Consider the following 27,883-nt stretch of genomic DNA (forward strand, 5'->3'; position numbering starts at 1 on the left):
GTGATGTGCAGAGATGCTTCATGTGGGAACTGCTCAGTGTAGAACAAACAAAAATGAATGACACATTGATTTCCATAAACAGCTTTTAATACTGCAGTGTCCCTGCCTTTGACCAAAACAGAACTTTCTGGAAGTGCTGCAATAGCCCATATATGCATTGGAAGAGTTGCTATATGAGCTGGTGCTATCATTTTGGCAATATTAGTTGACTTACTTTTTCAAGCTGTTATGTTTCACTGCGGGGACTTTTTAAAAAATAGTGAAGTAGATTAAGATATTTTCTGAACTACCTTCAAAAAGGAAAATCTTATTGCAATTCAAATTACTATTGAGCTCTACCAGAGCTCTTTTTCTGGTAAAACTGTAATTGTGTCTAAGCTTTACAAACTCAGATGTTAAGATCTCACTTAAATTCAGTACAGAGGATAAATGAGGGTGCCAAGCACTAGAACAAGAGAGATAAATAAAATATTCCTATTTTATCTGTATTTAGAAGAGGATATTTCTGTTGATATAATGGCTGCTTTTGTCATAAAACTGTATGAATCACAAATGTTTTATTGATCCATTATATAAAATTTGTTAAAATCATACAAAAAAACTGAAGTCATGGTTTCTGAGTGTATCCAGGGCTAACATTTTCAGCCGATGTACATTAGTACAATTCATGCAATGAAAATAATAAAGCTTGGGAAGAACCTGTTAAATACCCTTCATTCTTAATCTGAGTCAACCAGGAAGCAGGCATTTTGACAGTTATTTAACAGCAGAGGCTAAGTTCAAGCCAGCTATGTCATTCTTTCTAGGTACATCATACAAACATTTACTCGTGTGAATGATACCTCATTATCATTGTAAGAGCATGAAAAGTATAAACTTGAAATATTAAGTTCTAAAAAAAATCCCATTCTCTACCCAAAGATAATAACTAAGTCACAAAATCCTTTACAATCACAGGGAAATAGTCTTTTGTCATTGCTAGCATAGATTTGTCTCCTTTCAGCACTCCAAATCCTGAATGTGACAACAGCCATCACAGTTATGATGGAAGAATGTAATAAAAGAGGAACAAATTATAAACAACATTCAGTAAAGCTGAGCAATAGTAGAATTATAGCAACCAATTCAAAATTGAGTAATAAACTTCTCAAGTATCTTTTGTAAGTTATGTTACATTCTTGTTTAGACTTCAGTAAATTTTAGTGACAAATCACAAGGAATTGAATACTGTAACAAAATAAAGTGGTCAATTTAATTATGAAGCTCTTATTTGTTTTAAATAAAACAAATGCTAAAACACTGTTCTGCTTATATAGAATCATAAACTGGTTTGGGTTGAATGGGAACTCAAAGCCCACCCAGCCCCAACCCCAGCCATGGCAGGGCTGCCCCCCACCAGCTCAGGCCACCCAGAGTCCCTTAAGTGTCTCCAGGGTGTGGGCATCCATAGCTTCTCTGAGAAGCTGTGCCCAGTGCCTCACTGCCCTCAGTGAAAAAATTCCCTTACCTCTATCTAAATCTCCCCTCGAATTTAAAACCATCCTCAGTTGCCCTACCACTATCTACTCGTCTACAGGGTTGATAACATGAAAAACAGTAATAAGAATTTCAGTAAAGAAAACCAATCCTTAACACTTCTACTGTGCATCACAATGGACTGCAAATGTGACAATAATTTAGGTATTTAAAATGTAGTTCAAGGCAGAAATCATCATGAGGCTGTCTTTATCACATATTGAAAGGCAATCTAATGTCACTGTTCATCAGTATAAGAATACTGTAAAGATAAGTTGAAAAGACAGGCAAGCATCTCCAAACCATGTAGAAAAAAAAACAAAAACAAAAACAACAAACAAACAAACAAACAACAACAACAACAAAAAACAAACACAAAAACTCTTGCAGTGATTTACACTTGGAGAGACATAAACTCTTCTTACTTTCGGCTTTTATTCCTAGATCTTAACAAGGTCGCAATCTATGTATGGCAGCAGCTAGCAGGACATCTATCTTTTTTAACAGTTTCTGTTTTAACTATCAGTATTACCAGAGACAGTGCTTTAATCTGTAAATCTTTAATTTACATAACACAATATAAAAAAAAAAAACAAACACAAAAAAACAAAAAAACCCAAAAACAAAACAAAAAAAACAACAAACAAGTATTAATAAGGATTCATAGAGTAAAGTGGGGAGGTTTAACAGAAGATTAATAAACTATAGTTTGGGAGTACAAAATATTGGGTATGGTGCATTGCAGCCCAGTCAGCTAGCATATGCTATACTCATGTGGTTCCCATGCTTGGAATGTAGGAATTGAAGGTTATAAACTCTTCAGGAAAGACAGGCAGGGGAAAAAGGAGGGGGTGTTGCCCTCTACATCAGTGACCAGCTGGAGTCCATGGAGCTCCACCTGGGGATAGATGAGGAGCTGACAGAGAGCTTATGGGTTAGGGTTAAAGGGAAAGCAGGGGAAGGAGACATCATAGTGGGGGTCTGCTACAGGCCACCTGATCAAGAAGACCAAGTGGATGAGGCCCTTTATAAAAAGATAAGAATAGCTTCATGTTCACAAAACATGGTCCTCATGGCAGACTTCAACCACCCTGATATCTGTTGGAGGGACAACACAGCAGGGCACCAGACACTGAAGAGGTTCCTGGAATGTGCTGATGATAACTTCCAAGTAGTACAGGAATCCATGAGAAAAGGTGTCCATGTCCTCTCCAACAAAGAGGGGCTGGTGAGTAATGTGAAGCTCAAGGGCAGCCTTGGCTGCAGTGACCACAAAATGGTGGAGTTCAAGATCCTTAGGGCGTCAAAGAGGGTGTGCAGCAAGCTTGCTACTCTGGACTTCAGGAGAGCAGACTTCAAACTCTTCAGGGAACTGCTTGGCAGGGTGACATGGGAGAAAGTCCTGGAAGGAAGAGGGGCCCAAGAAAGCTGGTCAGTATTCAAGGACCATCTCCTCCAGTCCAGAAGCAGTGCATCCTGAGAGAAAGGAGGGCAGGCAAGAATGCCAGGAGACCTCTATGGATCAACAAGCTGCTCCAGGGCTTACTTAAGCACAAAAAGAAAGTCCATAGGAGATAAAAGCAGGAACCAGTTACCTGGGAGGACTACAAAGATGTCTGAGCATCTAGGGATCAGGTCAGGAAAGCTAAAACCCAGACAGAATTAAATCTAGCCAGGGACACGTACATAATGGGGAACAAGAATAAATTCTACAGGTATATCAGTGATAAAAGAAAGGTAAGCGAGGATGTGGGCCCTCTCTGGAAGGCAACTAGAGGCCTGGTCATGAGGAATACAGAGAGAGCTGAGGTGCTTAATGACGTCTTTGCCTCAGTCTTCACTGGCAAGGGCTCCAGCCACTCTGCCCAAGCTGCAGAAAGCAGTGGTAAGAACTGGGAGAAGGAAGATCTGCCTGCTGTAAGTGAAGATCAGTTTTGAGACCACCTAAAGAACCTGAAAGTGCACAAGTCCATGGGACCCAATGACATCCATCCTTGGGTTCTGAGGGACATGACAGATGAAGTTTCCAAGCCACTATGCATCATATTTAAAAGGTCATAGCAGTCTGATGAAGTTCTCACTGACTGGAAAAGGGGAAACATAAACCCCATTTTCAAAGGGAAAAAAAGAAGATCCAGGGAACTACAGGCCAGTCAGTCTCACCACTGTGCCTGGCAAGATCACAGAGTAGATCTTCCTGAAGGCTGTACTGAAGCACGTAGAAATAAAGATGAGGTGGCTGATGGTAACCAACATGGCTTCACCAAGGGCAAGTCACACCTGACAGACTTGGTGGCCTTTTATGATGGAGTTAGGGCATCAGAATATAAAGGAAGAACAACTGACATAATTTATCTGGAATCGAGCAGAGTATTTGACACTGTCCCACACAACATCCTGGAGAAAAATGGATTTGATGGATGGAGCACCCACTGGATAAGGAATTGGCTGGATGGTTGTACTCAGAGTGTTGCAGTCAATGGTTCAGTGTCCAAGTGGAGATCAGTGACCAGTGGCATTCCCCAGTAATCAATGCTGGGAACAGTGTTATTTAATATCTATGAAGGAGAGGTGGACAGTAAGATTGAATTTGCAGACAACACTGTGAGAAATTGTGTTTTGTACTTTCAAATGGAAATAGGAGGGCAATGTTTCCAAAAGTCAGTACATTCATTCTGTCCTGTGCTGGGCTCTACCCACCCTGTATTTATCTTGTGCTTGTCTCAATTCTCCCCATGTCAGAATGCCCCCAGTCTGAACTTAATTCTGTTCAGCAACTTTCTTGGTGGAAAAACTACTTATACAGCTGTTTTACAAGAGGGTTATACATTCAGTTAGGGCCTACACTATGTACTGAAAATACTGGAAACTTCCACTGCAAAAACACAATCTACCTCTCACAACACCAAGCTGAGTGGTGCGGGGTAGATTCAGGCACTCTACAATAGATTGCAAAGGTAGCTCTCCAGATAGAGCTTGAATATCTCCATAGAAGGAGACTCCACAACCTCTCTGGGCAACCTGTTGCTCATCATTTGATCAATGTTGCTCCATCATCCCTACCATAAGAAAACTCTTCCATGTGTTAGTACTGAATGTCCTATGTTCAAGTTTCAGGCCATTACTCCTTGTTCTATCACTATACACCACTGAGAAATGCCTTTTTCCCAGGCTGAACAGACTCAGATTACTCAGCCTTTCCTCATATGAGAGATGCTCCAGGCCCTTTATTGTCTTTGTGGCCCTCTTTTTAGGAGACTCCTGTCTTTTTTGAACTGGGGAGCCCAGAACTGAGCACAGTATTCTAAACATGGCCTCACCAGGGGCCAGAGTAGAGATGGAGGATCACCTCTCTCAAGCTGCTGGCCACATTTTTCTTAAATCACCCCAGGATACCATTGGCCTTCATGGCCACAAGGGCACGCTGCTGGATTATGGCCAATACGTTTTCCACCAGGACACCTTGGTCCTTCTCTGTAGAGCTCCTCTCCAGTAGGCCAGCCCCTAACTTGTACTGATACATATGGTTACTCCTCCCCAGGTGCAAGACTCTATACCTACTCTTGTTCAGCTTCATATGTTTCATTCTTGCCCAGCTCTCCAGTCTGTCCAGGTCTTGTTGAATAGCAGCACAGCCCTCAGGCATGTCAGTCAATCCTCTCAACACTGTACCATCAGCAAATTTGCTGTGGGTGGACTCTGTCCCTTCATCCAGGTTGTTGATGAAGACATTGAACAAGACTGGACTCAGCAATGACCTTCAGGAACACCACTACTTACAAGCCTCCAAACAGACTCTGAACTGATGACAGCAAACTTCTGAGCTCCACCAGTCATCCCGTTCTCAGTCCACCTCACCATGAACTCACCGATTTCAAACTTTCTAAGTTTCATAACAAGGATGTTGTGGGAGACAGCATCAAATGCCTTGCTGAAGTCAAGGTACACAACATCCACTGCTCTCCTCTCATCTACCCAGCCAGTGATGACATCATAGAAGGCTACCAGATTGGTCAAGCATGATTTCCCTTCTGTGAATCCATGTTGACTACTCCTGATAATCTTCTCTTCTAATTGCTTGAAGATGGCCTAAAGAACAAGCTTTTCCATCACCTTTCTAGGGATGGAGCTGAGGCAGACTGGCCTACAGTTTCCCAGATCCTCCTTGCACAGGAATGACACTGGCTGTCCTACAGTCTTGAGTCACATCTACCATTCACAAAGACATTTCAAAGATGATGGAAAGTGGTAGTAAGAGTAGTAAAAGCAATTATTTTAGGTCCTTCTGTCACTTTATAGGAGGAAAAAATATTGAGACTATTTTAGAAGAGAACTTTCCAAAAAAGCCTGATCTATCTCACTACATTTTCAATAACATGTTTCTCAATGAAAAATATTGCTATTGTCAGCCATGCCGATGCAACAAACTTAACTAACTCTGTTTCCTTTATACTCTGCATGCCCAAGTACAAAGCTATCATGTGCTAATTTAGGGAAGAGATATCTCCAGAATTGTTTCAAATAAAGTTATTTTTTTTTCCCTTTAATAAGAAGCAGCTTTGCAGCATTAATGTTTGGTGAAAGTCTAAAACTACTAACACAAGAAATCACAGATTGCTGCACTGTGAATCTAAACTGAGAGAACTGGCCTGAGGCTGGCAATTGCTGCTACCACAGTTTTGGCTGAATAAGCTATCATTTGACCCTAAGGCACCTGTCCAGCCAAAACATATCAAGGAATGGATGACAACAGTTATTTCAGCAGTATTTGCAGGGACAAGAACACATCAAGAGTCAACAATGAAAGTAATAAAAAAGGTTAAACTTTCCATTACAAATAAAAACCAAGAAAACCTCTCTGATCCTTTTTGTAGAAGAAATGTGTGTAACACCAATGCTTAGAGGTAGAGGGAGAAAAATGAACTCCACACATTATGATCAGTCAGGGTAAAAAGGATGGTGCTATAATCCCCAGAAACAGCTTTCAGGAAAATAAGTGCATCTCAGTTTGGTTTTTTTTCCCCAAATACTTTTGCCATAATATTTACAGTGTTTTGAGTAATTCTTATCTCATGTTATTACCCATCTCAAAAGCATGCAGAATGAACTTCCATGGCAGTCCATATTAATTTAACCTTGAACATAACTGTACCTGTGCACAAACTTTTGAATGAATCCTGTCAAATGTTCTACACAGACATATGGCTGTAACAGGGTAGGTAGGAAGGCTTTGATCTTAGATCTTACAGACAGTTCTAGTTCTTAACTAGAGGAGATGCTAATGCAGATGCAAACAGAAGACAGGGTAGATGCACTGTAATCTGTACATATGCTAGCAGTGGGTAATTAATACATAGAACATACTGGATTTGGCTTCCTATTTTGCCTGTGCTCCATGAAGATGATTTAATGTAAGTTAAAATTCCACATGACTACTTCTACTTTTGAACTAACTATTCTTAAAACCTGAAGTATACTTGTCCAAAATAAAACACTAGACCAAAGATATATATATTTAATTGGTGCATGTATACCTTTCAAGTAATATAAACAAGAATTGCCTGAAGTTTCCCTTTCTTTCAATTTGTTACCCTGTTTTGGAGAATAAAAGAAAACTAATAATCTCAGATTACCAAGTATATGTCTTGAGCATTTAAATATTACTTAATTTGTTCCTACCAAACATGGCTTTAACCATCCACCTAGTTTGTTTGCATGTCTCCTGTAAATTTATTTTTACGTTGTGAAAAAAAAAAAAGAAAAAAAATGTATAGTCAAATGCACAGTACATTTGAAAATGATAACATTGGTTCTACATGTATATAAAGGAAAACATATCTGATAGGATAAGTAGCTATGACATTTAGCATATAGTGCAAACTCATATGAAGCGATGCAATTAATAAATTAATCAGACTGTCCAATTAATATTGCTACAAATTATGTATTCAATTTCATTATCAAAAGAGAACTTGAGTAATGTGTAGGCAAACCATCCTCTGTGAAAATGACATGTTGTGTCTGGTCATGCGGCTAGTGAGGCCATTTAACAATGAATTTTAAAAAAAAGTAAAAAATAAGTGAAAAATGCAGTGATCAAACCTGGAAATCTTACTGATGAAAAATGAATAGATTTCAGAAAGGCTGAAGTTCAGAAATCATCGTTAAGCACTGGCACTCTACATAAAGAGTTAGGAATCTGGAATCAGAAGTTAGTATACTTAAAAATGAATTTCAGATACATTCTTAGTTGTCTTTTGGATTCTGTTCATATTTTTTTTCTTTGTGTTTTTTGTTTTAGTTTCGCTTTGTTGTTAGCTAAATCTAGAAGATCATACATTGCTATCAAGCACCATGGAGGTCACACATCTGATCACCTCCACACTTGATTCCTAGGAGTTTTGCTAGACATGCACTGTAAGGTACTGTGAAAAATTCATTCATTTCTAAGACAGGTGTTTACTACAAACTACTCTTGAAATATGGAAGCTACAAAAAGCTCACTAATTTTTATAGTAATAGTATAAATTCCAGAATAGCACTTTAAATATTGGGAATTAGGAAAATGTAGGTATTGTACAAAAGAAGTCAGCTACTTAAAATATTGGCAGTAACTTTACACGTGGTATTGCTAAGGAAAAGACTATGATCCAAACTCATAAACAAAAGAGACATTACTTATAAATTCTCATATGGAGAATAAAGAATATACCTTTTCCAACTCATCTACAGAAATTCTGAAAATACCTTTTTAGGGAAGCAGAATGGAATTATTGCATTGGCTACAGGTTATCCAGTTATATATACTTTCCAGTTGAATAAAGCAAAATGGTCTCAAATACAGTTTCCAGGAAAATAACAATTACTATTTCCTCTGGTTGTTACACAAATACCTAAAACTATATCTTTAACTCAGGATCATTGTACACTTAAAAAGAGAAGATTGTGCCCTCAAACATACAATAGGTACATAAGGCAAAACAGAGTTAGGAGACAGGAAAATTTAGAGCCTCCGCGCCAGAAGCCGAACCTGAGAAAGATTAATTTTCCTATTTCTTGTCAAAATGGTATTCACAAGTGAGCAGTGTCTCCCTAGACATCTAGAGCGGTAAGTATTTCCAAATGTCCATCTAATTCCCAACCTGATGCTGAAAAAGACATTAAAATTCCTTTGGGTCCCTTCCAATACAAGCCATTCTATGACCTGATGATTATGAGCAGTCACTCCCTCAGGATTACAATTTTATGAGGGACAAGCACAAGAGTACTTGTTACTGAAACAACAAACATTTTCTTAACAAAGTGAAGCTTTCACTGGCTTGTACCAGATGGATAATTATAAAGTAGATTTTCATTATTTTAGGAAGATGACACTATACTTAGGCATTGAAGAAGGATATTATTATTATTATTATTATTATTATTATTATTATTATTATTATTATTATTATTATTATTATTATTATTATTATTATTATTATTATTTTACCACTGACTGTTTGAACAAGGAAAAGATTACACTAGTTTAGATGAGCGCTACTGTTACTTTTATTAAAACAAAAAATGGAGAGAGAAAATATGAATACTTCTTGCAAAAATCTCGCCCTGTCTATGAGAGAGTTTGGTTAGTCAGAAAATTTTAACTTGGCTTTGGATACTGGACAGACTTACTTGCTCTAGCCAATTCAGAGATTCGGGATATAAACTGAAGTTGGGGTCAGGAGTTGGACATGATGATCCTTGTGGGCTCCTTCTAACTCAACATATTCTGTGATTCTATGAAGCAGAAATGTATTCATCTTGTAAGGTTTCTAGTCGAAATTCTAAATATCTAAAGTTCACTTAAATGCTCCTCTATGGTCCTGTTTAAGTCTTAAGCAATTAGGTTGCTTGAGTATCTTTCCTTTTTCAGTACCCAGGTATTTCTGGGAATTATACTCCACCTTTTTCACCAAACATTACAATAGAAGCTCATGACAGAAAGAGGATTTTATAAATCTGAACCCAGTACACTGAGCATATTATTCTATTTTTGTCAGTTTCCCCCTCTGAGCTAGTTTCTACCCCCACGGTATCTTACTGACAAATCATTCCTTGAAGGCATTCTTCCCTCATTCCTCAGTTCTTTTCCCAGATACAGCTTCTCTCTCGTCTGCCTTTTTGAACTTTCCATCTTCTTTTTACGGAGAGAAGCAGTGCACTGAGATCTCACCCCTTGATGTTCTCTGAGAAGCTTTCTGAATCTTATCACTCAAAACCTTGAGTCCTGTAAAAATCTTCATGAAAACAAACAACATTGAAGAGAATGACAAGGAGTAGCAAGACTTCCCAGTGATGGCAAGCATGAGATAAAGATAACATCTTTCCATCAGAGAATGAGTTAATTGGAGACTGAAAAGTACAACACTTTTCTTAAAAATAATGAATAAGGAAAACCAAAGACCTACTTGCAAGTCTATGCACATTAACTTAAATTATTCAAGTCCAAATCTTCTGGGTGAAAACTGGTCATTCACATAAGTCCTACCATTCTCTCCCTAAAACCTAGCCCTGCTTAAAGCAACAGCTCATAGTTAATAACTAATGGTGAAGGTCTATGATTTTTACAGGATAGCTAGTCAGTCCACCTTCACACTCAGAAAACAGACTTTTGCCTTAATAACACACAGCCGTTGTTCCAAGAAGCTTAGAAGCAATACTGAATTTAAGGTTCATAACATGCTATTGTTTAGATAAGAACTGAAGAATTCAAATCCTAATGTACTGTAAAAAAGTACTCTAAGTCATGCCATTATGCAAAGTCCATTGCTGACCTTTCTATCACATACCACATTTGCTATTGCACCATGGTGAGACAGGAATATTCTTGTAGTTCTCAAGAAAGATAGGTTCAGTGATCAGAGGTTCTAATATCTCTTTGAACCATCATCAGAATCTCTGATTCAGAGACATATTCAGAGAAAGGAGCTGTGGGGGAGTTCCTTTAAGAAGAACAAGCAAAATAGAGTGAGCAAAGCACAAAACTAATTAAACTTGATGCAACAACAACAACAAAAAAACCTAAAGCATTTTTGATGCAATTTATTAAAGAGAAAAAGCTGTGAAATTAACAGCAATCAAAAACTAATTAAAGTTGATGCAATAGGAGCAGCCAAAGAATGCCTGATAACATTTATTGAACCAAAGAAACATGGCTGTCAAGTTAAAAGAAATCAACCAAACTCTGTTTTTGAATAGTAACGCAAAGATAATTATTCTCTGGGTGACACTTACAGAATAAGTTTCAAGTCATTACCTCAAAAGACAAAAGGACTGACATGCAGTGTTAAACTGCCTGTGAAAAAAAAAGGGTCTTAATACAGAAACTTTGTAAATAATTCCTCAGTCTTGCATATAAACAAAAATGACTCATCAGTCACACAATGCACTATTCTTGTTGTATCAGTTACTTCTATAAACTAGTATTTGACATTTAGGAGAATACCTTGTCTAACAGGGCACTAATAAGCCAGAGACTCCCAGTGTTTTCATCCTAGTTCTCAAACTCCTTGCCTCAGTACCTCAGGGCAAGTAATTAACATTTAAGAGTGCATTTGTTTTAGGATTATGATGCAAAACTCAATTCCTGATGTCAAGCATCATTTAAATTATGGCCAGTTGTCAGAAATTCTTTTCTTTTAGGTTTTGGTGGTAAATAGTGAAGTGAAGCTGTCTGCAGTTGAGCATTCGTACTATGGTCTCTGCTTTACAAAAATAATTTAAATAAAAATAGTTGTTAGCAAAGTGTATAATGACAACAAACATTTAATTGCTTTATTTATTTTTTCCTCCCCAAAAGATCACTTTAAAAGTTTAAAGTTAAATGAAAATTCCATGTCTTTCATGAGTAAAAGTAACTACTTCTTACATAAAACTGTTCACAACCATCAGCTCTAACCTCCAGTGGGTCAGGCTAAGTAGCAAAGACTCTTGTAGCCAAATGAAAATTGAAATACTGAGGAATCATAAACTTTGACAAAGAAGCACATTTCCCAGACAGAATTTCTCTAAAGCATTTTGTGGCTCCTGTAGGAACTGGGTCAAGTCCCAGACGGCTGAGTCTCATCTACAACACACCTTTATTTTGGAATCACAGTTAAAAAAACAGTTCAGGGAATTCTTCCCAGACAACCTCCAATATTACCATCTTACTACTAAATCACCAACATAAAGCTCCTATTCAAAAAATAAACTTCTCTTTATCTTAAAGAACACATTATCAAAGAAATACCACAGTTCCCAAGAAAACTGCTGGATTTATTTTGTTTAATCTCATAATTAGACTCCCTTCAGCTGAAAGATAAAAATTTTTCAGAACTCATTTTAATACTTTTAAATTCCACTTCCCATTCCAAGGAAAAAAAAACAAAAACAAAAAACAAACAAACAAAAAACCTACTGTTTCTGGTGTACTGTATATAAAAAATGATCATTGATGTCCTCTGTCACACTCTAGAGAGCTGCATCTTGGTATTACTGATGAGCCCAGGGAAGACTTCCATGTCACATTACTCCACTTCTTCAAAATCTCCAAATCATAGGATTTTTTCTAAACATTAAGAAGTCAGTCTGCTTAATGTTGTTGAATCTCTTTCTTACTACATTTTTACTTCCAAATTGTTTTTAGCAATTAGAGGGATCCTCATTGCATGCATGATCTTTCAGATCTATTTTTTTACAAAAATGCTAATGCTTTACATTAACAAAATACCCATTTATTAGTCTGATCAGAATTTGCTTACTGCTCCTGAATGATATTTTTCTTCTTCATTTTGTCTACTTTGTATCAAATGTAGATTTAAATTCCTCTTTTTGGAGGAGAGGAATAAATGATATCTTACAGTGGACACTTGCTTGTATTTACTTCAACAGGTAAGTCAATAATGATCAGCTGAGCTCCAGTAAAGAGAGTGTTTTCATTCTAGTATATTATGGGCTTCTGTATCCTGATGTAGAACTTCATTGCTCCTAAAATCAGGGGGCCAGACTAACTTTTTACATTAGTATATCCCACAGAAGTGAAAAGTGTTTTATCTGATTAAACCAAGTCACACCTTGTCCTGTAGTGGACAAAAAATATCTACAAATGTATTTTAAGTACTAGACATTCATTACTTTTTATGTCAGTCTTTCAGCAAAAAGTTAATCGAATCTGAACTCTCACAAAGTTATACTGTTTGTACCACAGTAATTAATTTGTTCCTCTTATAAATACTCTCCGCTTCCTCCTCAGTCCTTTTCTACTGGGTAATGAAAAAATATTAACTTCCTCCTGGTATTAAGCTGCACATGAGCTGACTAGCTGCCTTACTCTCCCACCTCAACTGCTCAGTTGTTCTCTGCCTCTCTGATTGGATAACTGAATTCTACCTGACTACTTTTCTTTTTTGGGATAGCAGTATAAATGTAAGTTCTTTTCCTACTCCAAACAGCACTGAATTTATTTATATTGAGACTCACACTTCCTGTAATATAGGTAGAAACTGGAAAACGTATCATAGAGGGAGCATTTAGAAGAAAAATAATAAATCAATGCTGTAATTATATATGCTACTATTAATTAGAAATATTGGCTAAAACTTATCCAGCTTTCAGATTAAATGCACACACACAGAAAATTCTAGAAAAAACAACACACTGACTGTCTCTAGCTTGTAGGAAGATAATTTGAAATTCTGGAGTTTCCTAGATAGTACTGTTGTCAGTACCACATAAATTATAGCAATTCAATTTCTATTAGCCTCTATTCTGGACCTATTAAATCTTTACAAATAGGTCTCCTTCATGTCATACACATACTGTGAGATGCAAGGCCCCTTTTATCACACAGTTAAGCAGTGGTAATGGGGGGATGGCTGGGTGACATACTGCTCTCAGGAAAGAGAGTAATTTCCACATTTTAGAGTAAGAAATTAATCCTTATCGCCTCTATTACATTTTGAAGGATGATTCTGATCTGCTTTGCCTTAATCAGTTTGACATTAAAAATATCTGTTTATTGTTGGTAGTTAAAAGACAGAAGAAGAAATAGGAACTCGCTACAGTATATGAGTGACTGAATATCTTTCTTGAAAATTTTTATAAAGTAGATAAAATTAATAAGTACATTTTCATTTCACTGCCATCTGCCCTTTTCTTTTGCTACTCTGCCTCATGGCTGAGAATATAGATGTAGGCTACTTGACTGTCCTAGAGGAAAGAAGATTCTGTCACAACCTGAAAGAGATAATCCATACTAATAGGAGTGTGATTTGTTTTTTAACAAAGCGAGTTTATTACTGGCCAGTGTGAAAAGCATTCTTTCAGGAAGCTGCAATACACTGATAGATCATATAGGGGTCCCTTAACTTACTTCATTACAAATTGACAACATCATTGCCAGCATATTTAGTTAAACACAGATGAACGGCTTCTTAAATTCTTCAGCAGTAAGGCTGACATCTTTTGGACAGTAAATCCTCTCATTTTTGAAAAAGAAATGATATACACTTTAGAACACATCGATCTGGAGGATGAGTCCAAGCTCATCCAGGCTTAAAAAACTGGGAAATAGCACAAGATGACCTGACTTGCATTAGCTTTTCTGAATTCTTCTATAGGCTCTCAGAAGTGGCTCAAACAGAATGTGATAGAAAAGAGTTTATGGCTGTCATCGGGAGCCTCAGCATTGTGTGCTGATGTGGCACTGCATCACTTTGTGGGGATGAACTCCAGTTTGATTAGCAGGGACAGAACAGAAAGAATTATGCTCAGAATGAACACTTCTTACACGTCTTGAAATGGAATACAGCTATATGTAAAATAATCTGAGTAATGGAAGAGGTAGTTTGTAAGTTTAGGTAAAGTATGTTTTTCTGGTTACCATGCTTTCACCTAGGTGAAAGAATGCACCTCCCTGTTATGCTCAAAACTAAAACTAATCTCAAATTTGGAAAAATATTATTAAAATGTGAGTCATTTTGCAGAAATCTGAAACACGCTTATTATCTAGTAGCAATTTTCTCAGAGGTTAGAAGCAAAAGAAGAGGGTATTAAAACAAAGATACACTTTGTTTCCTTCCCTCCTATTTTAGAGCAGAAATTTGACCAAGGTCTTAGCTTGTCATGAGCTAATTAAGAAACAGCTAAATGATTTTCAAGCTGTATCATTTCTTGTTCCTCCATTGGTGCTGATTTCATTCTGGAAATAAGCAGAAAAAAGCTTCATATGTCCCAGTGAAGAAGCAGCAGCTATCTTTTCTTCTGTTTCTAGGAAATTAATATCACCCAAAAATGACACAGAAGGAGTCTGAAATGATATGGCTATAGTACTTTCAGATCTTTTCACAGCACTAAGTAATGCTATATAGCATCACAGTGCCTCATATCCCTTCACTATCTACAGGCACACATTCATAGATGTGTCCCAGCCCTCAATGATGATGGAGTAGGAAAGTGAGCTCATAGCTCTCAAGCCCATGAGTTTGAGCTTCCCTCTGCAAGAACTGGCTGCTGCTCTGACAGCAAGTGAATGCTTGCCAGAGGGTTAGGTTTTTTTGTGGCGTCATTCTGGTTAGAGCTGTGCTACAAAACGAACTGCTCTGTTGACATAGTGCTCTGTGGTGCCACAGTTCATGCCCCAATCCTACTTCCCAGAGAACTGAAATTCACAGTTGCAACCAACTACAGATAAACTTAGATACACAAACATGATTTTTGAGGCAGACCTCTTCACTACTCCAACACACCACACCTAGCATGGACATTTGTTCTCCATATAATGGGTGAAACTAAAGTCTATACTAAATTTGTTTGCAATCTGAAGCGAGGCAATACAGACAAAATTAGAAATGACGTTTTGTAAGTAATGTGTGCAGGTAAGCTAATGTCTTCTATGTTGATAAAAACATAAACTAAATCATTTCAATTTTTTTGTTCTGTTTTTGTTTTTGTTTACTTTAAGAACAAAATTAATTGTGCTGAGAGCATGGTTATGGAATGTTTTCATTTTAAAAATCATTTCCATCTCACTTACGAAAAGCTAAACTAAAAATAAATGCTGTAAAGAAACACCTTTATATATATATATATATAAAGCTATATATATGCTAATCAACGTATCCCCCAAAATTAAAAATAAAATAAAATAGAATAAAATTAAAAAAAAAATCAGGCTTGATAGTTGATACTGGATTTGCAAAAGAAAAATCTCAAGACAGTGATATTTCCTTCTCAGCAAGTCCAGATCTCACTCCATTTATATTTGGAAGTAGGTTAGCGTTAAAAAGAAATGAAGAATTCATTATTAGCACCCATCATATTCAAGAGATGCTTGCAGATCACAAATGCACATCTACGTTTGAAAGACAAACAATGGCAAGATGCCTTGATGACTAAGGATACCTGTTACAGAAGGGGAGGCTACAGAAATCTGGTCCATTTCTTCAAATTCTTTTTATCCTCATTGTGTAAGATAGTGCCTTTTCAAAAACTTTTACCAGTGCAAGTTCAGATGTAATTCCTCTGTTGGCTCACAGTTCAGGCATGCATCATTAACCTAATGCATGAAGTCCTGGTATTTGTTTAAAATATTATTTATACAATAACCAGTAAAGAACAATTTCTCCTGCAAAACACATAAGGAGGATCATCCCTTGACAGAATGAAGAAGTGTCTCAAATGCTTTACAAAGGAAGTACTACAGAGATGCTAGCAAAGGTAGCTTAATAAGAGCACCACAGACTGTGCATAACAGTATGCTGAGAGATTTCAAAGCTCCTATTTGCCTCAGCACTAAGGTGGTTCTTCCAGTTGAAGGCAAGAACAATTTCAGTATGAAACTGTACACTGACAAATAGAAAGAAGAAACATATCCTCCCTCCCAGCCCTACCCTAACAGAAGCTGAAAGCAGCTTTTGCAGAAAGACGACAATATGAAATGCAAAAGACTGACCAGGCAGCATGAAAGCACAGTGCACTGCAAGAAAGAAAATGCTAAGCAATTTTTGAAGTGTTAATAAGGAGAAGCTGAAGCCTTCAACAGGCCTGAAAAAAAATACTCATTCACAATCCTGGCTTATCTTCACAGGGAGAAAATTCCATATGTGAGTCAGTTGCTAAGAAAGCTCTGAGTAATGCACATACAAGTCTGACTTTTTTAAGTTGACATTTCTACTTTTCCAGGGGATAAGAGCTGTCAGAAGAGTTCCCTAGGTAGACCAGAGGATTGCATAGAAGTATTATTCTGTAGGAGTCAAAGCAATGTGGCATAAGTACTTTGATGGAATTAGCAGTGGTGAATTAGGAAATAGCCTCATACTCTGTTCTTAGCACTAAAAATTACCTCTCCCATGGCAGAACCAGAACAAAGGAAAGAATCAGAAGGAAACCAGCTGCAGATTTTCTGATAGGGCAGAAGAGTACATTTCCTTCTGCTGATGATTTTACATTGTCACTAACATCTGGCAGTGGGGCAGAACAGATAACTACAGACAATACCACTGTAAACATTGCTATTAGATTTGTCAAGAGCTCAGTTATCAGAGCCCTTAAGCCATCTTCATTCCTTGTCTGATTTTATCACAAGATGCACCTATAATAAACATTATTATACAAAATTTAAAAATGATCAATAACTTATCAAGTACATTGGAAGAATATGCTATGCATCTGTATGAAACCAAATGGGGACTACATAAAGTTTTTCTACATACTTGGACAAAAAAGGTTTTTAACGATAGCATTTGGCATGGGTTAATCACCTATTTCATTAGAGAAAAGAATACATACTGAGAACATCTTTCTGCGATCTGATTAAGCAATGAGCCAATACAATTGTAAATCTTCCATAAATTCCCCATGGTTCACCTCTGCAGAAGCAATTCTTCACTCCTCAGATCCTGTTCTTCATCTTCAGATGATCAATGCACTAACTGTATACAAAAACTTTATATCACGCTGTTAAAAGAAATGGAATGTGACTGTTCTGCAATTCTCCTTAGAAACACCAATTAAGAGGCTGAATTATCCTTATATATTTTTAATTTTTAATATGATAACAATAAAAAAAAACACTATTTTAATCTAGTACATACAGTGCAACGGTTCATTTTCTAATGTTTTAGTGGCTGATATAATGTATTCTACCTGTAAGTGAGGTATACACGATTTTAGGGTACTACTCTATCCCCACAGTTATATACTACGAATATAAATTCCAACTCATTGGAATATTTCTTCATTTGAATAAAGCAGATTTTAAGTCTTATCTGCACTTCTTCATATTATTTCCAAGCATCAAAAGTACTAGTACTATGTGATCCTTACCCATATTACAGAGAGCTTCATGCAAGTTCGATCAGGTTTGACATATTCATTTAACATGGTTCAATTCAGGTAAGTTTTGTTGGTTTTTTTTTTTGTTTTTTTTTTTTTTTTTTCCTGTGTTAGTAGTAAGCAGAACAACTATGATATTAAAATAGAAATGATGAGATTTGCACTGAGACAACATAATAATTTCATTCAAGACAGGAAAAACAGAGATGACAGCCACTTTATTTTCAGGCTGCAAAACAGACCAAAAAAGTCTGAAAGATATCAGAAGGGAGAATATGCCTCCTATGAAATCAAATAAAGAAATACAGAAGTGCTAGGACTGTACTTTGTGATGCACGTTATATAAGCCAATCTTTTGTTCACAGACGTAAACTGAATCACCACCAGATAATCTGTATGCAAAGAATGATCTAGTAAGGTGGCATTATATTTTTATCCTATAAATGTTATTTCAGATAACAAGAAATTCTATTTAAGTTAGTTTCCCTTCCATTTAACATACATTTGAGCTGTCAGTGTAGTTACATAGTATTATTCTTTTAGGCTGCCACTGGCTAATAAAGCTGCAGATAGAAATAAAATAATAACAGCCCATGACAGGTTACATTTAAAATGGTTGATCAGACTGATCAATGGGACATTGCTTTTAAAGCTAAATTCAGGTGCAAAGAAGGAAAAGATAGCTGTTGATCTTCACAGTTTGCTCATATCTCACTGAACTGCAAGACATTTGGGATGCAGCCCCAGTCTTAATGCAGCTGCCACATACAGAAAAATCCTCCTTTTCTTCTTGTACTCCATAACATAAATGCACATCTGCCTTTCTCTTCCAAAAATAATTCTGTTAGCATCTATACCCTTTTAGAATCTATGTTGGTCTAAACTCCTATCTAGTTTTCATTTTAAATTTCAAAAGCTTTTTTTATTTTTTCATGTGACTATTCTGTATGCTTAAACAGCATTCGGAACACTTAGTAGCATTTTCAATTAATATATACACAAGCATTATCAGTTGCCACTGATTAGTTGTTACAAGTGATTTTTATATTTTTATAACACCTGTTAACATGCTTTGAACTCTCTTTGCACCACTGGTTTGCTGTTGTTTGGTTTGTTTTCTTCCCCATTTACACAATTGCCTATTGGTTTTGTGTTTCCTCAAGCTGCTTTTATCCAGAGTACAAACCTCTGAAAGTAATCTCATTCTAGTTGATTCAGTTCTCGTTTCTGTTCAATTTAAAGTTATTTTCTCTGGCTCACAGCAGAACATCACACAGTCTCTCTCACTGAGTTATTGAGGATTTTCACCCCGTATCACCAGCTCATCAGCAATTACTTTTCTGCACACACATTCTTAAAGATCTGGGACATGATGATTTGTTACACTTTCTGTGCCAAAACAATCATGAAGGAAGTTCCTTAAACAAGTTTCTAACAAAAAGAGAGCAGGGAGATGAGCATTTCTTATATTGTGCAGTAGTCGATAAGACCTTCATTTTCATCCCAGAAACTGAAATAACACTTCTATGTTCATACACAATGAAAGCGTACTTTTACTGCTCTTATTTCAATGTAGTTGGATACACTCAAATCATTAACTTGCCTGACCTTAATAACATGAGCAGTCTATAATATAAACAGACATAGAATCATAGAATGGTTTGGCTTGGAAGGAAAGGTAAAGATCATTGTGGCCTTGAATCATCTGCCTTTTTGATAGGCTTCATAACATCTAATGTTTGATGTGGCAAACTTTAATTTGATTCCCACTGTCAATGAAAATTCAAATAAGGCATACTATTTTTGGTGATAGAATGGGTTTGGTGCAAACTTAATCCTCTGCACTGATTTTCTTTATTTCTACAAAGAACACCTTATCCTAAACAAAATTGTTATTTCCTTCCTTCTGATCACCTGGTACCTATTGACAAGGGCATATTTTTATTGTGATTTAAAATAATAGTTTTCTATTTTACTTAAGCATTCTATTTTATTTCACTTTGGACACTAAATACTCCGGACTTTTAACGTTATGTTTTCCTACAGTGGCTAAAGATGAATCTGTAGTAATATCTAACCAGAATTATCAAATCAGATTCTGGGATGGGTTTGGAATCTTAGTGATTCACATAAGGCTAATCCAGACTGATAGAATGATGTTTTTCCTATTTTTTATTTTTTTTTTCTTACACAGCAGTCACCATCTTTCAGTCATATACTTTGGCAGTTTTCCCTCCCTACCCCCATAGTCACTTGGGTAGTTCACTAAAAATATGTTGTTGAATCACTCTTTTGGACTACATTTCTCTTGAACTACTGTTTTTATTCCCTCAGCAGTTGCTGACTGATAGTTAACCTCTACCTTAACCCTTCAAAATGTAGTTGAAATGGCACTCACTGTACCACCTGCTAATAGTCTACAGTTGCTGCGATAACATCACATTCATTTTTTGTTTCTGTTTCAAAGCCTTTGAATTTATTGTTTCCAGTATCAAGTCAGTATGTTGTGGAATCACAGATTCTGTACATGTTAAGCTACATGCATGTTTATAAAACACAGGAAACCTGCAGAATCTGGACAGCAGATTCTGCCAGCAACAAATATCATAGCAAGCTCTAGTGCTAGCTAAGGTGATCATTCATGGCTGTGCAATTCACACACTGTGCTTTGCAGACACCATGATGTTTTCAGAAGTTTCTGTTTCATGCTTATAAGAGTTTTATTATCTAAATGCAAAGCCAAGAATGCACTTGTGTTTTGGATGTTTTGGATGTTATGGAACATATCACTTCTTCCTGTGCTGCACATATCTGAATATTCTATGATCGCCTCTCCATTCTAATGTTTTAAAAATATTTTTATACTTTTATCCTAAAGCAGCACTGACTACATCTTTATAATTTGATATGCCACTTCTAAATACTCAGACTCAACTTTTTCTACTGCTGCTGTTTTCCTTTGAGAAGCACCACTTTTACCAGCTCTGCAAATATCAGCTGTTCTTTGCAAACTCAGTTCTTTTTTCTTTTTTTTTTTTTTTTTTTTTCTCTCTACAAAGTTAAGGTTTTTCTTGGTCTAGCAATCATTTACACAACAAAACATTCCAGTTCTGGTCTGTTTGGTAGTTCTCTCATCCTTATAACTTTACTGTACTGAAGATACTGTGATATAACAATCAGTACTCTCGCTTGTCATATAGTCTCTTTTTGGAAACACACACACACAAAAAAAAAACCAAAAAACACCCAAGAAACCACCTTTGCTTTCCCTAAGGAACATTATTCACTGTGATTAAAAACAAAATGTGTTTTACTGCCTACCATCATGTTCTTTATGATGTACAATGTTGAGCTCTACTGATCCTGGATCTACTGCCTATCACTAAGAACCTATTCTCCCTCTTGCCCTTCCCTGCACTCCAATTGTTTCTCAGTATCATTTCCTCTAAGCGTTTTCTGAAAGAAAACAACAGGTTCAGAATTAACTGTAATGTGCCACTAGCGCACAGAGGTCAGCTACTAGAAATTTCTCTTTATATTCTTTTATTTTTACTTCCTTCTACATACTCCCTAAAAAATAAAAATAAAAACCCCACACTTATGATGGCTTAAGAGATTCTTTGCTGTTTAAAACAAAAATAGCCACCAGCCTGAGTATTACAAACCTTCCTGACAGGGTAAGCTTAGCAGCGTCATCACAACTATCGCCTCACTTCAGCATATTCCAGTGCATCACATCAACTTCATTCTCCATTTAGCTTGAGTGCTAGCAAACTTAATTTCTGCACATACTCACATTTCAGCACAATATAATGCAAACTCCTACACTTTCTAACTATCTCTACAATATGCTCATTTACTCTCTTAATACTGCTAAGAAAATGAAAAAAAAAAAATAAAAATGCTGTAAGTGGGAGTAGTTCCACTAATTTATTACAATGAAATAATATTCTACCGCCTTGTAATACATTTTTAAGTGAAAATTTCATACTCATAAAGAAAATAACTGTCAAGATATTTTAAAAGACTCCTGCTCCCTTTTATCATGCTGTCTTCTTTAAGATGCATGAACAAAAGCATTTGGGTTTTCAGAAGTGGCTGGTTTTAATACTCTGGTTTTTGAGGACCAAGTGAAACATCTCTTGTTCTCAAAAGCTCTAAAGAGATTTTTATTTTATTAAATTATTATTATTATTACTATTTTCCCTATGTAGTAAGCAACTACTATTCAAGATCATTTAAACTTCTTTCCTAACCATGGTTCAGAGGTATGGCATACTGGTTTTTGTGGAATGGAGTCAGTTTTCTCCACAGCAGTACATTTGATGAGCTGGTTTAGATCTGTGGCCAGAGTAATGTTGATAACACACCTCTGTTTTGGCTGTTTCTGAGCAGTGCCTGCACAGTGCCTTCTCTGTTTCTCACTCTGGCCTTTCCCAGGGTGGAAGCTGGATGTGGTCAGGAAGCTATGAGGGGACACAGCCAGGAAAGCTGAGCAGAACTGACCCAAGAGATACTCCAGGCCCTGTAAAACATAACTGTGGAACTGACAGATTTGACCAATAATACATAAAATTAAACTCAGTCAGAGATCTTGGAAGAACTATTCTAAAAGAACATCATGGAAAGTTCTCTATGTAAAGATCACCCTCCTCTAAACCAGATTTCTATCTCCCACAGTTTTGGCTTTGAATGCTAGAAACTTGTCAAATGTTATAAAATATTTAAAAGCTATTGCTCCTCAGATCAGGGAAAAAAAAAAAAAAAAAAAAAAAAAAAGAAAGAAAATCCATTCCCTATGCATCTCTTACATACAACTATTAAGTCATAGTTTGACAATAACTGTCTAAATAGTTTTCTTGTTTTTTTATTTGTTTGTTTACCTTTTTGCACTGCTTTTCATTCTTTATCATGGGTTTACTTGAAAGTATTACCTCACTGAGTGAGTCTATTAAATTTTCAGTAACTGTGAATCTTTAATTTCTTTGTGTATCCTACAATGGAGTACAGCTGGGTCATCATCTATTGCCTGATCCCATCTCCACTCTATTATGCAACAGGTAACAGAGCATGTGAAGGTAGAGACAGAAGTCCATTCATCATTGCTGCCTGATTTCACATTACTTAACTGCTAACATTCAGTTCTCCCAACAACACAGCCTGACCATCTCTCTGTGTAACTGATCTAAAGAGTATATTTCCTCCTTTCCTCTCTATTTCTAAACTAAACACTATTTTCTTTGATTCCTTGTTTTGTCTGAACTGACTCCTTCTCTCTGAGGATTGTTTGTTTACATGTATACATACATGTGAAATTCAACTGCTTACAAAAATTATTAAATGCCATTCAAGAAGTTCCAGATTTCTATCCCCCCTCCCTCCAGCCCCCCTCCACCACACACATTTTCAAATGATTCTTGTAATTTGCAAGTGCTTCTTCTTTTTTGTACAGATCAACATCCAAGGCCGATTCATCCCACAGTGGCGTAAATTGGTCTTATACTTAAATTCAGTATCTGGAGTCTGGCTTCCACAAAACAAGTCAATGTAAACTAGAAGGAATAGCATGCCTACAACATGAGGGAGACAGGATTTTATCCACAGAAAATGCCACAGCACTTGTATCATTTCTATACCACTAAGTTTTGATAGTGCCATAGTAAGAAACAAAGATCTTTGCAGTGATGATTCCCCCTAAGCTGACATATGTGATCTGTAGTTTAAATCCTATGCCTTGTGCACTGTGAGTTTCTGAGTCTCTCTGGAAATGTCTTTATGTTGGGGAAAAAAAATATAAAAATAAAATAAAAGCCAGCAGTTGCTTCCTGGAGCCAAAAAGGCATGATGCTTTTATCAGACACATGTCCTGCCTCTAAACTTACCCACCAGTTCTAACATGACAGTTGCAGCCCTGAGAGGGCACAACTGCAGAAACCTTCAAGTAGGTGCTATACCCAAATGCATCCCCGCATGTTCATCTGTGGTACTGTGCCTATCAGAGAAGCTCAGGGGAGCTCTGCAAGTACAGTGCCCTCATGTAACTCTTCCCTAGCACACAAGTGTCTTTGAAAGCTTTCAAGACGATGGGGAGTTATACAAATGCCAAGCACTCTTACACGTAACATAATCAAAGGTCATCTGAAGAAACATACTCTGCTGCTGAAGACTGAATAATCTTGAGGTTGGAATATGCTTTCTAATGTTTTAGTAAAACATGAAACTGCTACTACTTGATGAAAGCACAAGGGAAATGTGCTGATCTTTGATTAGCTTCAGGCGTATGTCCCCTCAAAATATGATGTGTCAGTTTTAGACAAGCTTATCATGATCAGTATCAATACAGGTGATTTTATTATGGGCAGATTTCCAAATTCCCTGCTAAGGTAAAGAACAGGTATTTTACACCTGCGTTTGTCTGACTAAACAAAATTTATAGTTAAATACTAGGTTCTGTTTCTTTTCCTTCTCTTTAGTCTGATTGCTCATTTTTACACTGATCAGTTTAAACAACTTTGACAACAACAGCCATTGTTAAGCTGTACATGTCTGCTTTGCAGCTCAATAACGCACTCCATATGCATCTATAATCTCTACTGAACAGGAAGGAACATGAAAAGAAGACTGTTCCAGCAAGCTAAGTGAAAATTCTTCTAAGTCTTCTCTTTACCAGCCACCTATGCCTCCATGCTATATCTCCATTTATATTTATGTCTCTTTGTACTTATTGCTCACTCTAAATCCCTAAGAAATACAAGTGAATCTGAAATAAAATGACTTATATTTATTTAAAATCAAATACACAATTTCTACATTATTCTTCTTCCAAAGGTAGGTATATAGCTATACCTACTTTGGTGTATAAAGTGGCACAGATATTTCTATGGTAATTACTCATTTTAATTGAAAATTATGTAAAGAAAAACACAGTTCATATAAGGCACACAATTTGCATTTGTTTCTAAAGAATCTTAACATGCTGAGAGTGAGCTGTGAACTCATACTTTCCAGGAAGACAAATCTTTAAAATTCTATTTAGAGTGGGAAAACTGATAACAGTTGCAGGAAGTTGCTGAACTCATTAAAATAAGGCCATATAAACACTTACAATGGATACACAGCATCCTTAAAGCTACAAGTTAAAGAAAGCAGAAAAAAATAAGTACTACAAAGAACAGCAAAGAGACAGAATGCTGAATAAGATGGCCAAAACTGACACAAAATCCACAAGATCAAACATTTGTATTTCCAAGTATTTTAGCTGGCATAAGTTAAAATAATACAATTAATACATTTTAGAGTGTAAAAATCAGACTTGGGGAGATTACTTACTGTTTTACCTTGCTTTGCTTAAAAAATAAAGTTACAACCTTTTTCCTATAGCAGGCATTTCTCTTTCCTACAGGTTACTCCATTCCTACAACTATAATGAGTCAACTACATTTCAAGCATGAACTTAGAACAAATCACATACTTCAGGTGGTAATGACCAAGAAACAGTCACTGAATCAGTTTTGTATGTTATATTTTCTGAAAGAAAACTCTACTTATAATTTACTATTCTTATTATTTCAAGATTGCATAGGCTAAGGGAGAAAATGTCTCAAGTTATGCATAGCCTCTAACTCCTTCATAAATATTAAGTAAGTATTAAATTGCTGAAAAAGTAGGAGCGAAGGTGTTTTTCCCCAACGAAACATCCTCCTAACAAAGGAAAATATGTACTTTAAAACATGCCTGTATGGCAGTACAAGAGGCAAAAGAATAAGTTCCGACTTTTGGCATTAGTGTAGTTGGCTCATTATATTTCCGTGTGTAGAGCATGTAAAACAGGAAAAGGAAGAACATGACTTCTGACTTTGAAGTCAATGATTGCATCACAGTTCAGGACACAAAATTACATGATGATGCTTTTTATAGTATGAATAATTCATTTTGAATAAAGCGGAGACTAACAATAAATCTCTTGTCAAAAGGCACAGTGACTTGGAAGCAGACTTTCCCCCTCTCTAACCAGAGGACTCTGTTGGCACACAGTTAGCTTTATTCTGGTCAGAAAATGTTTTGCAAGATAGGGAAAGCAATTTGTACAAGAAAGACGTATGAATGCCCCATCAAGAACAATCTAGCAGTGGAGAGCTTTTCACTGTACGGACAATTTCCTCTTTTTTTTTGGAACCTATTCTGCCATACGCTGACAGCTGTTACCTCCCTCTTCTACTGCTGCAGTTAGGACTTTCATTTGATGTTTACCTGACTTTCTTCATTGTACTACAAGTTTCATAATTTTTATAGCACATAGCAATCAAAATAATTTTTTTTTTATTTTATTTTTTTTCCTTCCTTGTATGAAAATAACTTATGCTTTCTTTCAAGAAAATAACTTACTAGACAGTTGTAGGATTAAAGGCATGCAATTATGATTTTGTTCAGACTACATTAATATGGATGTAAGGTCTACTAGTAGATCTCTTCTAGGCTTCTTCTTTGTTTTCTATACAGAACTTAACCCAGCATCCTGAGGCTCAATAGTTTTTATGAATTTTCAGCTTGAGAAACACAGCTATTAACTAGTGGTGCTGAAGGGAGAACTAAGACCTTAAGGTTAGTTTTGGTTAATCCTAGGAGACAAGGCTGAAAAGACTCTAGCCGAGGCACTGCTTTCAAAAAATTAAATGTAATGACTGGATTTAGCAGAAAGCTGCTTTTTTATAGCCAAGTTGCACCCATGACTGAGACAAGTAGGTAAAGCAGAAAAGAATGAGGAAAGTTTTACAGTTGCATTTGCCATCATTTACAGACAAAATCAAGGTATCAGAGCTGTAAATATTTCTCACCATTTTGTATCAATAAAGCAAGTATCACTATGTGAAGAAAATGTCTTTCTTATACACAAAGAACAGATACAAATGCACACACAATAAAAACAGCACTGAAAAGTTCTAATCCTATTTTCAGAGATGACAGACTGTTTTCTGTATGAAAGCTGGCTGTACTTCTCAGTGCCCTAAGTATATTCAAGTCTGGAGAAGTCACACAAAGATTTCAAAGCTTTTCTTATGTATGAACAACTAAACACCTGTGACTGAAAGACCTAGACTTGATCTCATTAGACCCTCTCCAGTCTCATAGGTGTTCAGCAGTCCCTCTACAAACAAATGATTTGAATCCTAGCATATTCCTTGAGGTCCTGGGACAAATTCAGTATACAGTACTGTCTTTTAAATTTACACACTTCAGCTCCTCACATTTCTAGTAGGGAATAGAGATCAGGACTATGTACTTAATATTGCTGCTTGCCATTCAAATTCTGCTGCTTTAATTCATTGTATTAAAATGTAACATAAACTTCATTTATTCTTTGTAAAATTAGAGATCTAGGTAGAGTATACAGAAAATTAAATTTGCATCAAAATGCCTACACAGTTAAAATTAAACTATTTGTGGTTCTCCTGCATCTTTCTCTACATCCTTTAAAATGTTGTTTACTTATAAAAGGTATAAATTTTACAAGTATTTCTGTGCTCTACCAACAAACAAGTTTTCTCAACTCTTAGTTTTGCAGACATTATTTACTGATTCCAATTCACTAACAACTGAAGAAAAAATAAAGTTCTCAATTTAAGTAAAGGTTATAGGCCTAGACTTTACAGCACTTATGTTTGCACCTTAGAAGCCTCTCACCTTGAAGTCTATATTCAAAAGGTACTTATGATTTCAAATAAATTGCAAATCAAATGATTACACGCTACAGGAAATTAGATAAAAGAGAAAGGAACCACTTCAACACTATAAAGAGATTCTATTCAGCTATTATATTAATCGCAGAAATCCATATTTTGATTGCAGCTTCTGCGGGTATAAAATGACAGGTTTTAGACTCTGCTTTCATTTGAGCACATAGATTCACACAGCATTTTAAGTCCTGCAATGTGTTGTAAAATGTTGCAATCATCTAGCAAGGAATTTGGACAGAATTTCTTTAATTTTAAACAGATAACTAACTGTGCTTCTCATG

At 36.3% G+C, this 27,883-nt stretch overlaps 1 protein-coding gene across 5 annotated transcripts in view; it reads right to left on the minus strand.

The window, feature by feature from the left end:
- The window catches only part of CADM2 (cell adhesion molecule 2), a 592,503-nt gene that overhangs the window by 150,847 nt on the left and 413,773 nt on the right, over positions 1 to 27,883 (minus strand). The gene's annotated exons all lie outside the window — the stretch shown is intronic.

This window comes from Coturnix japonica, chromosome 1, assembly GCF_001577835.2.
Source record: "Coturnix japonica isolate 7356 chromosome 1, Coturnix japonica 2.1, whole genome shotgun sequence".
Lineage (NCBI taxonomy): Eukaryota > Metazoa > Chordata > Aves > Galliformes > Phasianidae > Coturnix > Coturnix japonica.